This window comes from Manacus vitellinus, unplaced genomic scaffold, assembly GCF_001715985.3.
Source record: "Manacus vitellinus isolate BGI_N305 unplaced genomic scaffold, ASM171598v3 scaffold_29_pilon, whole genome shotgun sequence".
NCBI lineage: Eukaryota > Metazoa > Chordata > Aves > Passeriformes > Pipridae > Manacus > Manacus vitellinus.
Window position 1 is genome coordinate 9,656,237 of NW_021940207.1, and position 14,518 is coordinate 9,670,754.

The 14,518-nt window shown below is 39.5% G+C and overlaps 1 protein-coding gene across 1 annotated transcript in view; it reads left to right on the plus strand.

Annotated features, from left to right (window-relative positions):
- SPHKAP (SPHK1 interactor, AKAP domain containing) overlaps nucleotides 1-14,518 on the plus strand; it is a 68,552-nt gene that overhangs the window by 29,859 nt on the left and 24,175 nt on the right. The window lies entirely within an intron of this gene.

Consider the following 14,518-nt stretch of genomic DNA (forward strand, 5'->3'; position numbering starts at 1 on the left):
TGCATAAAATTGACAGACCTAGATACTAAGACATCTTCCCCCCTTCATGAGACTGCACAAACACCCTCAGCACCATGTCATAAAGACAGAGAATTACAAGGATGTTTATTTTACCTTTCACTCCATAATTACTCAACCACCTTCAGGAACAGCATTGTCTCTTTCAGAAATCAAAATGCATCCGCTGCTTTCCAGATCTAAACCATAATTACTAGAGATATTTTTAGTTTTAAGTCCCATCTTCCTATTCAGCTTGACGATACCTTAATTACATCCTGACAAGGTGCAGGAATCAACAGCTGCAGGCTAAATTGTGGCACTGAGTTGTAGTCCTTTCTCAGGCATGTGTGGGTGTTCATGCTGCTGTGGTAAGGAATTGTACCTTCCAGAGACCCCTCTCTTGCTTGCACAGAGAAATAAAAAACCCTCCTCTTCACCAATTGCCCTCTGCATTATGGAGCCAGTGCAGGCAGCCTGAGCACAAAGTTTAAAAGACCACTGAAAGCATTACTTGTATAATCTGTAAAATATGTTTCACTTTTTGCTTTTGTACATACTTGGCTCTGAAAAATATATCTTCACATATGAGCTAATGTTAAGACAGAATTTAAATATGCCCTTAAAGGGTTGTATTTTCAGTACCACACATGTATATCATACAGCAGCCAAAACCTGCCTCATGAATTTCAGAGTAGGAAAGACTGACAAAAGATTTTTTTATCTTTCCTGTCACTTCAGACTTGGACACTCTTTAATCTTCTGTCTAGATCTGTCATCTTCTTTCCTGTCCCTCTGTGACAGTCTCATGCTGCAGTGGTTTTCTATCTGTGTTTAAGAGAAGTGGATGCTTAGCCTTACTCTGAAAAAGCTATAAATAAACAGTGGGAGGATCAACCGTGGCATTGCAGCTGTATCCTCTTCAGCATTTCACTCTGGCATATTCTCAGTGCCTCCATGGCCTGCTTTATCAATAAATGGGATTCTCGTGCTACCTCCAGAGTGGACATCTGTGGCTGCTTGCTGCTGTTATAACCACAGGCTCCCTCTAAAATGAATTGCAGCCTGAGGCTTATAGGAATTTGTTAAATGTTAAGTGTCCAGGGCACTGGAGAAAGTAGGTGGTGCATGTGGCATAAATATTTATTGAAATATTTTCTTTAAGTCATAAGTGGCAATTAATTACACCAAACCCAAAGGAATAAGCTTTAATGGGAAGAAAGTATTCACAGCTGGTTTTGAAGCAATGGATTATGAAGAGATAACTCGGGAAGATTCATTAATGCAGCCCAGACGTTAAAGTAGGGATAGTCTCTAAAATATCAAGACCTACAAATCCACCGAGTCATTTGAGATAAACACCTGCTGAAGAGTAATTTGGACTAAATTTCAGACAGACTACTGCTAAAAATGCTGAAGGGAGAGCAGTATAACACGTCCTTCTGACAACATACAAGGTGTACCTAAAAAAGAATTGTGGCTGGTCTGGGGAGGCACAGAAAAGTCATGTCAGGACCTTATTTACGTGAGCTTGAGTGACTCACAGAAGATATACTGAGTTGTCTGCTTTTGGAAACGCTCCATTAGTGCCTGCGGGAAGAGCAGTTGGAAACCTCATCTCATGTTAGATAGCAGTTGTGCAGCTCATGGGAGAGATTTTTACATAGACTCTGAAAGGAATATGTTTTGTGGCTCTCCCAATGAAAATACAAGGCAAAACAGGAAAAATACTTTGTCCACTTACAGCCAGAGACAGAAATTATCACCCTCTAATCATGTAAAGGACTGCACAACAGAAGGAAGGCTTGGGATGACTTGATTTCAAGTTGATGTTTCCCCAACCTGTCTTGCATCCTTTTGGGTAAAGAAACTGTCAGTAGAGTGTCATGGTCCTACTTTGACAAGAATGCATTTTTTGATGGTTTGAAGTAGCCTGATCTCACTTTGGTGATCTGTACAGCTGAGGGATACCTGTCATGAAGCCTTCTGAGTTATTTAGATTATAGTGCAGAAGTGCCTGAGCTGCTTCATACCCTCAGGTTATCACTCTGTGTGCTGGGCTAGAGGTAATTTTCTTCACAGTGGCTGGTATGGGCTGTGTTTTGGGTTTGTGCTGAACACAAGGTTGATACTACATAGGTGCTTTTGTTATTACTGAGCGGTGCTTGCACAGCATCAAGGCCTTTTCCAATCTTGTACTGCCCCCACCAGTGAGTTCTCTGGGGTGCACAGCAAGCTGGGAGGGTGTGACACAGCTGGGACAGCAGACCCCAGCTGACCCAAGGGATATTCCATAGCATATCTCATCATGCTTAACAAATGAAGCAGGGGGAGAAGGAGGAAAGGGGGTACAGAAATTCTCCCACCTGTGTAATGCTGCTGCCTCACACTTCTATTCATTTAAATCCTTTTGCAAGCAGCTACAGGGCATATCTAGTACTTCCAAACTAATATTTTAATTTCTACATTTCACAGCTGGTTCCTCTGCCAGAATCATTTTGGCAAGCGTGGAAATTAATGTGAGACAAGCATTGCATCCAAATGCTAATGGATAATTAGCTCTGTCTTCCAAAAACTTTTTTTTTTTTATTCTGAGTCACTATCAGGCTATTTTAAACACCTCATGTTTAAGATGTATTCCAACTCAAGAATTTAACCCTTTGAATATAAAAGGTTGAATTGAGCTACATTTTTTATACCATTCCCGGTCTCCTATCTACTAAAAATTTGCACTGTGCATATTAGTTATACCTTCAAATTACTCCAAAAAGAAGTATGACAGCCAATGGCAGTGAAAATAATTCACCAAAATTTAGTCAGTAGGGGAAAGGAAATTGTAATCTAAAAACAAATATCTGCAACAGAAAAGCAACAATTTATAATTTTGAGTTTCCTTATTTCTTATAATATTGCAGATCTCCACAAAAAGGAAATGTCAGTCCTTATAACACATCCTTCTTAGTAGGCATTTATCCCTGTGCTCAGGGAGGGGAAACACTGGGAAATTACTTGGTTACTTTCTTCCATCCCAAGACAGCACCCTAATCCAACAGCAAGGCAAGAAAGAAAGTCCTACCTGCTTCCCAAAACTTCTCAGAGGTGGAGCAATAGGAGCCAAAATAAGAGTAATGATTTAAAAAAAAAAAAAAGGAAGAACACTCTAAAGAATACTGCCTGAAACCCACAAATTTCAGCTAGCAGTTAGTGAACAGCTGGGACCTTTCTCTCCCAGAAACCATAGGAATGTGTCTTCTCCTTTGCATGCTTTATAATGAAGATGCCACAAGCCTCACTGCCCTGCATGAAGGCATTTTAAAGCAGCACACTATAAAACCTGAATGAAGATGACACGTTAGGCATTATGAAACTATGCACAAGAAAGCCACGTGCACACACTCCTGCTTCAGATAATCCTTGTTTCCTCTTCATTAGTGTGTGTGTGACTGCACAGTTATATCTTTAAATAGCTGAGAAATTTGTGAGTGGGCCTGAGTGAGTGCAGAAACCGTCTGCCCCAGGCAGTTGTCTAATTGCCTCTGTTCCAAATCAGGCTGCTGCTGCTGCGGCACCAGAGCTCCCAGTAACTAAAATGAGCACTTGTTTGTTACACAGATAAACACACAAGTCCCATGACAGTGAGAACTTCAACATATGGGGGTTGGAAGTTCTTCTGCTTAGCTTTTGCCCTTAGCACAGACTTGTAGCTTCCTCTGTCATTGGTACCTAACTGCAGTTGAGTGTTTTGCCATAGGTGTTTTCTTCTCCAGAACGCAGAACCTTGTACAGACAAAGGGTATGTTCACATGCCCTTTGAACTGAAATATCCACTTCAGCTGTCCATACAATATGCACCCTGCCCCCTTATTTATTTATTTATTTTGTTCCCTCAAAGTGCTTAAAGACCTCTGTGAGAGGAAATTACTTATCTTTACTATTTCATACAGGATTCTGGAACTCAGTAAATCAGACCTCAACTGGGGCAAGACCTAAATCTGTCAAAAACTGCATGTAGTTAGGCAAAACATTGTCCCAAATCAGCTGTGGGTTTGTGTGAATAAAAATGGTTTGACAAACCAGCTGAATTAGGTTTAAATTAGCTCAATTTTTTTTTAAAGAATCAAGAGAATACCTAGGATTGCAGTTTCAGTAAAGATGCATAATTAGAGTTTCTGGTTGCCTGTTTACCAACAGAAATAATTCCAGGCTCAACTGAAAAAGGAAATTCAAGTTGAGGAGAGTGCAAATTGAGAAGTGGGGGAAAAGGAAATTTCCAAGTTCATTTAAGGCTTTCTTTCTAATTATGCAGTGGCATTTAGGGTTTTGAGAGCATGTATTTAAGATGTCAATTTAACTGACTTGAAGAATCTTTTTAATGTTACTGAACAACACATTCTGCAAGCATGGTAGGCATGGTGATTCATGATTTCATTTCCAGAAATTTGTGGGATCTGAAGTGGTGGTATCGTAAAGGACACTTTTTTTTTTAATGGATGCCAACACAAAGCAGTCCTCTAAAAATAGGCAGAGAGAACAAGAGGACAAAACCAAAGTAATCCCCTATTTATGCAAAAGCAGATGGACCTACAGGCACCCTTCTTTCAGGGACACATTTGTCAACAGAGCCTCCCCCGATGGCTCTGAAAGGCTTGAATAGAAAGACAGAGGGGTCCATTGCCTCAGCAGAGCCACGTCAAACAACCTCCTAAAGCAACAGGCTCCATCAGCAGAAGTTGAGTGTTGGGCTTCAGCTTTTTCAAGCCAAATTTTAAGCCTGATGGTCTGTGGGAGGCAGGTGAGAAGAACAAAGAAGGCTGGAAGGTGGGTAGCTTTGATTAGCAGAGAGACTGCATTGCCACCAGTGCTGACAGTGGGAGAAGGAGGACCTGGTGCTTCTGCCCCACCAGTGTTCTTGTGACTCCTCTGCAGTTTGCAGGATCTGGTATCTGATGTGCTTGACATGCTGCAGAAAGCTCCCATTTCATGTACTAGAGATTAGATTTTCATTTCCAGTCAAGACATAGGTTGTGAGTACCCATGGTGAAGGTCTCCATGTGACAATCTGTATTACATTCAGCCTTGCTGGATGATATCTATCTAATTTGACAATAGGCCAGAGGTTCAAGAGATAGAATTCCTATAGGGTTTATGAACATAGATGAAACTGGGAAATTTTAAGTGTACCAGGAGTGTGTGAACTGAAACCTTCCCTATAAAACAGAGAAAGCAAACAGAGCCATACTTTCATAAACAGCCTACTGAGGGGAAAGTGGCAGCCAGAGCTTACACCTCAACATGCTGAAAAGTTAACCTTAGGATGTTAATACATAGGTAAGCAGGCTTTTCTAATCCCAGCATTCACATGGCCAATCAGAAAAACAGCTTTTTCCAGAACAATTCATAAGCAGAAGGAAGAACATGTACTGTTTCTCCATTTTTAAGTAATCTTGCTGCTTCAGAGCTCTACCTATTTATAACCTGTCTAACAGCTGGGGCAGAGCTGCCCTGCAATTTGTAGAGCATGCATGAGCAGCCAGATGCTATGCAAGTCTCCTTCAGCAGGAACAGAGGTCAGTCCCAAAAGGTTTCATTTAAAATTACTGAAGCCATCATTGGCAACCATATGTTATCTTTATTATAGGACTTTAGTCAGAAATGATGAAAGGAGACCCACAGCATGAAAAAAGCCCTCAGTGAACAACTGAGATGGTGAAGCTGAGCAATTAGCCTTTTATTTGAAGCCTGCTATTAAAAGGGGATGCAAAGAGCAGAGGACATCCTTGCTGCTCTGGGATAATCCACAGCTCTGACAAGCCTGGCACTGCCATTTCTGGTTTTGTGCTTCCATGTTGTTGTTTTCCTACCAGTTTCTCTCTTATCTTCATTGGCTTTTGTGTAGCTGAACTAATTTAGATTAGTAGATTTAAGGCTGTGTTTAGAGACTATGAGTTGCTGAATTTAGAGGCTATGCCATGTATTGTGAACTCAGTTCTAAATCTTCTGAACTGCAGTGGAAACCACTAACTAGTTTGTTCTAATAGTTTGTTTTATGTGAGGAAAAAAATCTCTGAAGAATGAACTGGTTCAGTCACAGAATAAGTGGATTTATTTATTTGTACCTAAAGTTAATCAAGAGATTTCTAGAGGGTGACTAGTACATATGGACAATAAAGTGCATGGAGGTAAAAACACTGTCACCAAACTGTGTCCACTACAAAACTGTAATTTCTATTGCTTGTACCAGTGGTTAGCTGTAGCTGGATCTTTTGTGTACTGAATGCAAATACTGTGAAGGGAAGGATGAAACATTCCTTTTCAAGGGGGGAAAACACAATGGTCTTGGTTTAAAAAAATTAATTTTATGACCCAGAAAGCAAGAAGAAGCACTGGGGCCAGGATGGGCTTGGGGAGGGAAAGGAAGAGTTGAGGAAATTATCCAGATCAGTTAGATTTTACAATCTCGATTTTCATTCTTAATGTCTATATTGATGTACATTTATCATACGACTGAGCTCAGTCAAAAACCACCATCAGACCTGTTTTCCTTCCCTAATTCTCACCCCAATCTCTCAAAAGCAGAGAGAACTTACAGAATTATGTGCTTTTACTACAGAAGGATGTCACTAACCAGAGGAGAAAAGGGGCCTGTTTTCAATCTAGAGACAACAGTTTCTGATCCATTGGATCCAGTCCTGAAATCCTTTCACGGAAGGCTTTGATTAGAGATTTATCAGGAGAGGCTTCTGCTGCTGCTGTAGTCCAGAACAAAGGCACCTAAGCCCAAGGGACAGCAAGACACAGCAGACCTGCCCTTCTATGTGAAAAACAGTACAAAAATGAGATACATGATCTGAACTATTATGCACACTAACATACTTAAAAAGGAAATGAGGGGGAAGATATTGTAGAGGCAAGTAAGAAAGAAACCAGCTCAGTTTAAAAGAAACACAAACAAACAAAAACCTAATTCACTGTTCCAGATATTGCTGTTTTAGCTTCTGATTTGACACCTCAGGTCTAGTTGTATAATACACAGATTGCTCTTTCTATCCAGCTGATAGATACACTTATGCTTTGGTAATACCTGCTCATTCAGACACCACAGAGCGCTGGAGCAGCTGGAACTTGCATCCAATCATTCTCTCATAGTCACTGCTATGGAATATTTTCACTTGACATCTTTGTCTAGCAAAATCATTTGCATTTTTTTAATTAGGCTTAGCAGCATTTACTTCCTCATCTTTCTCAAGTACTGAAAAATCCTGTAGAGCACCACAGAACAGTTTGACATGCATAGATAAGCAGAATGGATTTAAGGACTTAAAACGCTTTAATCTTGTTTTTTGCTTCTACATGACATACAAATACCTTTGAGAAAAATAATTGATTTTTATAGTAGTTTAGAGCAATGCTGTACCAAGTGAAACTATCTAGGTGTGTTTAAAAAAATCAATAAGCAAATACTCAACTGCCCCAGAAATCTGAGCATTCATTTAGTAATGCACCATCAATGTTCTCCTCTCCGTAAATCAAACATGGTAATAATTTCCCGCTTCAGTTGCTTATAGGATTAAAGAATTCATCTGTTTGGCTTTGTAGACTATGGGAAGTTACATTTCTTGGCTTACCAAGACTAGCCTGGGCAGAGACTGCCAAGGCAATCAGAATTTGGGGCTGCAGGGAGTCAAGTCTTTCACCTTGGTTTCATTGTTAAATAGCTTGTTTTTCCAAACCATTAAATATTTTATGTTCTTTGGTGCAGTTATTTAGCTGAGTGTGGCCTGTAACCACAACAGTTAAAAATTCATGGCATTTTGGTATCTGAAAGTTTCAAGAATTTCTATGAAATTTTTTCCCTGGAAGTGTCTAGAATTTGAAAGTACTATTTCATAAAGTTTTCTCTTTGTCTTTCTGGAGCATCCTGGTCACTGATATATTGTTCTAGACTATGCTGATATTTGGGTAACAGGTCTGCCTGCCTTGCTGAGGAGGAGATCAAAGGGTTCAGGAAAAGGATAAGGAGCAGGACTGGCTTCTGAGCAACCTATAAACTGATTTCAAATAACATGCACTTATTATTTTGCTCAGGAACAAATCCTCCTTTAAAATGTCATCTCCTGCAATGGTCTGATGGAACCATAATTTTTCCATACCAACAATCTCCAAATACAGGAAATGGAAAAAGTCAAGATTAACTTGAAGAAAGCTAAATGATGGTATCAATTATGTTTGATGGTTTATATTGGTTTATATATATATATTGGTTTATATTTATCATTGTTTTATTTGGACTGGCCTTGAAATCAGATTTCTCAGCTTTGTTAACTGTCACAGTTATATTATCTAGTTCTCTGAGATTCTACTTGGCATTTAAATGAGTACAGAAAGAAAGAAAATAAATAAGCATAATAAGGCCTATCAAAAAATAATTTAAGAAGATTAATGCAGGCACATAGGGTTTTAAGCAATGTACATTAACTCTGTAGTCTTGCACAAACGATAATAGTTTCTATTCATTCTTCAGTAAGAACTCCTTTTGACACCAGTCTATAAATTAAAATGGTGACAGAGAAAAAATGAACTTTGTAATGGTACTGAGAGACCAGCAAAGGGTAGAAATATTAAGCTTTTTATTGCTTTTGGCCTTAATGGATGCAAAGTCGTTTCTGTGAAGGAAGTTTTACACCTAACTTATGCATATTCATTGGGGCAGTCACAGAGTTGTTGTTAACAAGATTCCCATCAAATGCAGTGGGTTTGCCCAAGATCCCAAATTTCTGAAGATGCAGTGTAGGGGGACTTCTACTCTCCAAAACCTGAGTCACAGTGAAAACCTGCTTTTCAGCGCATGAATCAGAATTATACTGTAAAAATTATACTGAAAGTTGCAACTGTACTGGCCTCAAGTGTCCATCATGGAAGTTTTCTTTTAGTAACTGGTAAAATGACCGAAGCCACAAGCTTCCAAAAAAATTTGCTATCAGCCTCCTTTCACACTAGTCCTACCAAACCTAGATGCTAATAAAATTCCTAGGATCTCCAAAATTATTAGGTAGTTTGTTTTGTTATTACCTAATGAGTAATCTTATGTGTCATTTTAGAACATTTATTTAGAAATCATCATTTCACAGCTTTTTTTTTTTCTTTCTAAAAAATCCCCCAGAAAAGATACTTGAAACTCTATTGGGATTACAAGATTCAAGAAATTGCAAGTTTAAAGAACAGAGAGGTCAATGATTAGGGGTCCTTACAGACAGGATATATACACGCACACATACACACATATATCTATATTACAGGAAGTCAAGACTTTTGTATTTAGCCATCACATTAGCATAAATAAGTCAAGTGAAAATAAATACAAGGTTCTGTTGGGGAGTTTTGCAGATCAGCGTTTTGTTAACCATCAACACAAATGCTCTTGTCATGCAGCCTGGCTGTATTGCTAGAATCTCCTGGAAAAGGCATTTTATGCTATTCTAATATAAGTCAAAAATATGTGAGCGTTTCTGGTCATTTTCAAAGAGACAAAGCTCACAGCAAATTTCTGGGCCAAATCTGGCACATTGCCACCCCTTTGATATTTTTTCTGTGGATTACAGTTTGCTTTGGCTCAGAAACACAGAGTAAAACTATTTTTCCCAGGGCTTTTGCTGACTTCAGCTCCTAAGGGAGCCCGTCATGCAACTGTGCGTTCTATGAAATAGTCACCACTCCAGTGAAAGATGCCTTGGAGCAGCTATATTCTGTTACTGTGCTGTGGGGAAATTGTGGGCATCTAAGCTATATTTCTAAACCCAGGAGACTCAGGTCTAATAAAACTTTAGAGCAACTGTATTGTTTTTCTACTTTTGCACAGATGAAATCAGGATGAAAATAGGCTCAGAATTCCAAAACTGCCATCCTATCACAGAGTTATTGCTAACAGCAGAAATTATTGAGGTCAGAGATTCCATTAAGTCCTTAAAACAACTGTCATAGCAATTACAGTTGATGTAAAATTCGATCACCCTCTTCACAAACTGTATCTGCATAGTTCTACGTTTAAAAAAGGGATAAAGTGTTTAGAGTAGTGTATAAGAAACAATACACGCCCTGAGAACAAACAATACCTGCCCAAAATGTGGAGGGGAAACAACATGGAAGGAAAATGCCAAGCCTTTAGTATTTCATAGGATAATGCTAAATAATCAGAACATCACTGCATGAGTGTAAGATGCATGTCACTCACAGTGGGCACAAGGAGCAAGGCAAGATGAAAACAAAGCACAGTCAGATGCATGCTAATTTAAAAGTGATATTGGGAGAGCTTCATCCCTGTATCACCCAAACCAGGACAGAGAGGACACAGCCCTGACATAGAGCTGCCTTCCTGCCACTGACTCTGGTCAGCAACAGATGGCAACATTTAAAGGGAACAAAATAACTACTGAGTGCATCGGGGAAAGCTTGAAGCACCAGGAGCAGCACAGTTTGAACTTGGCTTTCCTGCTGTGGAGCCACAGTCACTGCAGTTCTCTGCCCTTGAGGTCTGCACTCCTTTCAGCACTTTGGTTGGTTGTGTATCTAAAACTGCCTTCAGTCCTGGGCTCAGCAGTCCCTCACCTTCTTATGTCACACAGTTGTATTCCTCATGTCCTCAGGCTTAGGCATTTAGACTGTTTTAACCTGGCACCCAGGAACTGCCTGCTCAGAATTACTTTCTCCTGACGTCTCTCCTGGAGCTAATTACCTTTTTCATTTCTGTTTGTAGGAAATTAAACATGAGTTTTATGGGCAGATTACAGTGCAGTCCCAAAACAGTTTTTCCCTTTAACTCTCTCCTGGACTCTCTGAATTGGCACCTGGCATGTCTAAAGTTGACTTGGAGATGTGACAAGAGAGGATGGGAGAAGCAAAACAGCACATACCTTGGACATAAAGACTCTATAAACTCAGTTTCCAGACAGCATTTACATGCTGACATGCCAACCAGGACAGCATAGAACAGGGAGAGTTCTGCACAATTCCCCTGCACACTCAAACATATAAGTTTAGCCTATGATGAGGTATATGGCACCAAACCCAACCTGCTAGTGACACTAGGGCAAAGCTGAGGATCATCTGGATGGATACAGTGGTGCGGTGACAGGGATGAAGTGATTTGTGTAACCTGGATATAGTCCTGCCACCATTTTGATACTGTCTTTAACTGTGTGGCTGTAATCCAGCAACTCACGGATTAGAAACACAGAAAACACCTTTAAGAGTATCCTTTAAGTTGCAAAGTCAAATGTTAGAAAATGGCAGATACACAGGGCTATGACTCTTCATAGTTTTGCCCCTTTTTGCAGGCTTCCTGTTCACTATTCCTGCGTTGTATAAATGTGGGCATGTGAGGTAAAATTAAGGTTGCACAAGCCATCTGTATATAGTTCTAATTTTTTACTCTTGTCTCTTCAGTTTAAATTCCTTTCTTTTAAAATAGATATTGAAACTTTGGGGGGAGGGTGGTATATAATGTAGATGTATTTGATTTTATAGGGGGGAGAAAAAGCCCACCTCTTGCAGCACTTTAAGCAAATGTTGACCATATCCCTTCACAACAGAACACAGGACTGTGGCTCTCATTTCACTTACTAGAGCAACTATATCAGTAAGGTGCAAGGGACAGATACTATCCCAGTGAGAGGGAGGAACAGAGTGGATTTTCAGTTCAGTCTCTTCCCTAAGGGGAAGCTGGAGGAACTCAGGCTTCACAGGAGAAAAGGGACTGAGCATCCCAAAGCTGTTTCTGTTCTCTAAAGCTGCTACTGCTGGGGCAGGGTGAGCCCAGCCTTCAGACATCTCTGCTGAGTTAGTATTTAGGTACAGAAGAGGATTGAAAAACAAACATATTTTCTTCTTAATTAAAAGAAATACTCGTTTGATAAAAAGCCCACAAGCTAGGGCTTGCTTTAATTTCACCAAAAGCCATAAGATATTTCACAGGACAAAGGAAAAGCCTTTCCCTGCTGTCAGACATTGACACAGACAACAGAGAGAAGCATCAGCACTTCCTAAAACAAACAGAAGACAGGAGTCTTGTCTGGGGGGAATAGTACAGAGCAGAAAGACTTCACCCTAGAATAGACACTTCAGAAAAATACACACTTTTGAAAAAAATTACTGCTGTTAACATTATGTCTCTGAGACAGTGTTTCTTTCTTACCATCGGTGTACTCTTTTATCTAAGGAACATTAAAATGCCAGTAATACCAACCTTGGTTAATACAAGCTGAAGTGAAAGCAATAAGGAAAATATAGACAATCATATATTTCTTTGCTTGTCATTCAGCTGTTTGGCAGTGTTGGTACTCTGTAAAGTGAAATTGCTTTACTCTTCCTAAGTGAGAAGACTGTTAGCTTTTAGCAAGTAAAATATACCATATGTACAGTATATATACCATATATATACTGTAATATAAAAAAAATTTCTTAATATATAGTTCTCTTAAGAAGGGAGGTGTCTGCATAGTTTCTTCACCAGCTTGAGTAGATTTCAGGACTTGAAATCTACTAGATCTACTAGACCTAGAGAATTTTCTCCATATACCTTTTACCAGTCACAGAAATTATCAGGCAAAAATAGGGAAGAAAAAGAAAAGAAAAAACAACATTTTCTCTGTTTGCTTTTTATATGATCCTGGAAAGTAAAGACTTTTTCAAGATGATAGCTCAGCAAATTAGTGATGGTAACCTGCCTGGTACTGTCATAATAGAAATGCTTGGAGAGTTTAAGAAGGAAAAGGAGGCTTGGGGGTCAGACACCAGTTTGTGCTATTCATGTACAAAAACCTGCATAGTGCAAGAGTTGCTATTTACAGTGTATGAAATACTGTGTATTAAATAGTTAATGGACATGTAACATACTGCTTTGTGCCACTATTGAGACTCTAGTTTTGAGTGCAGTGATACATGTTCACCACAAGAACAGTATTTTTTTCACTTGAGCAAATGGGATTTCTACACTTGGAAAGCTGAACCAAAAGTAGTAGTGTAGAGCGTGCCAGGAGGGAACTGTAGAGTTAATTTATGGTTACAGTATCCATCTAGTCCTGCCTCCTGCTCAAAGCAAACAGCAAAACAGAAAAATGAGTTCTTCAGTGTCTTTCACCATTGGAAAACTATTTTTGCTGAAAAATTGCCTATAATTAAAACTATGAAATCCAGAGAACAAGAAAACACTAAAAGATTGCATTGGCGGCGTAATAAAGTCAATGGGAATTTGACACGTGTGTTTGGTAACTGGATTCAGAACTGCTGTAAGTTTTATGACAGAAGTTCGTTTGGTTCTGAAAATAAAGAAATAAAGGAAAGAAAGAGAATGTGACTTTAAATACAACATATTCCTGCTCATATTGAGATTTCTTCTACTGAGGCATTAGTGAGTTCTATGCCATCCATGCCACATGAACCAAAGATGATTGTTTTGGCTGCTCAGAAGGGCTGTGTCTTTAGGATGGTGGTCGGTGTCACTGGCAGGAGTGCCAGTGTATGGCACAGCAGACAGGTACCATTGTACCAACAGGCAGGTAGCAAAGGACAAAACAAGGCTTATCAGAGAATCAAGTGTTGGCCGGAATGTCCCCACAGACCCGACTGCTGCTGTGCAGCTTTTCCCCAAAGCTTTCACCCCAAATCCAGTACAGAACTAGACCTCATGACTCTGGTGTGGGAGCTTGGAAACAAAGGTCCTGAGGAACAGCCCTACCTTCAGCATGGGGGTGAACATGCCTGAGAGGACTCAAAACTGGTCCTGCACCTTCCAGCACTCCCACCCTGGTTCCCAAATTAATGGTCCCTAAGCAAACACACCTCCATGCACCTGCAGACTCATAACCACATGCCCTGGTTATGGGCAAGTCCATGTACGAGTCAAGAGTGTAATTTTCTAATGATTTTTAACAACTATTGCTGATATGTGAAATGCCTACATGTGAAAACCCTGTGGAAAGTAAGAAAAATTTTTGTCTGTATAATTAAACTGCAACATGTTTAAGACATTACATAACTACCACATTATGTTGCTAGAGGGTATCTTTATATTTTACAGCTTAGACATTTTTATAACTATTTCTTAAAAGTTCACCAGATGACAGTGGCATATCCTGATTGTTGTCATTATCAGGCATAGAAATATTTTTGCTAAATTATAAAAGGGTTGGAAATTACATTTGTAAGTTCACATAAAGATGCCATTAAACTGTTTAAAAGGGCAAAAAGCTTTCTTTTTAAGTGGGATTTTTTTGGTGTACAATGGGAGTACTGGCTGGATCTTTCCATCTGCTGTGCTGGCTGTTACTGCAGATGGTCATAATCTGTACATATGGTATGTGCATATATAAACTGAAATCAGGGTTGTCTTGGGGTAAAAGCAGACACACCACAGGAGTTCAGATGCCTAACACAAGAATGTTTGTGAAAAGGATAATGTAGAGCATTTTTATTTTCTAGGGGATATTTACATAGAATTAGGATAAGAAGCATTGAGTCTTTGCTGGGA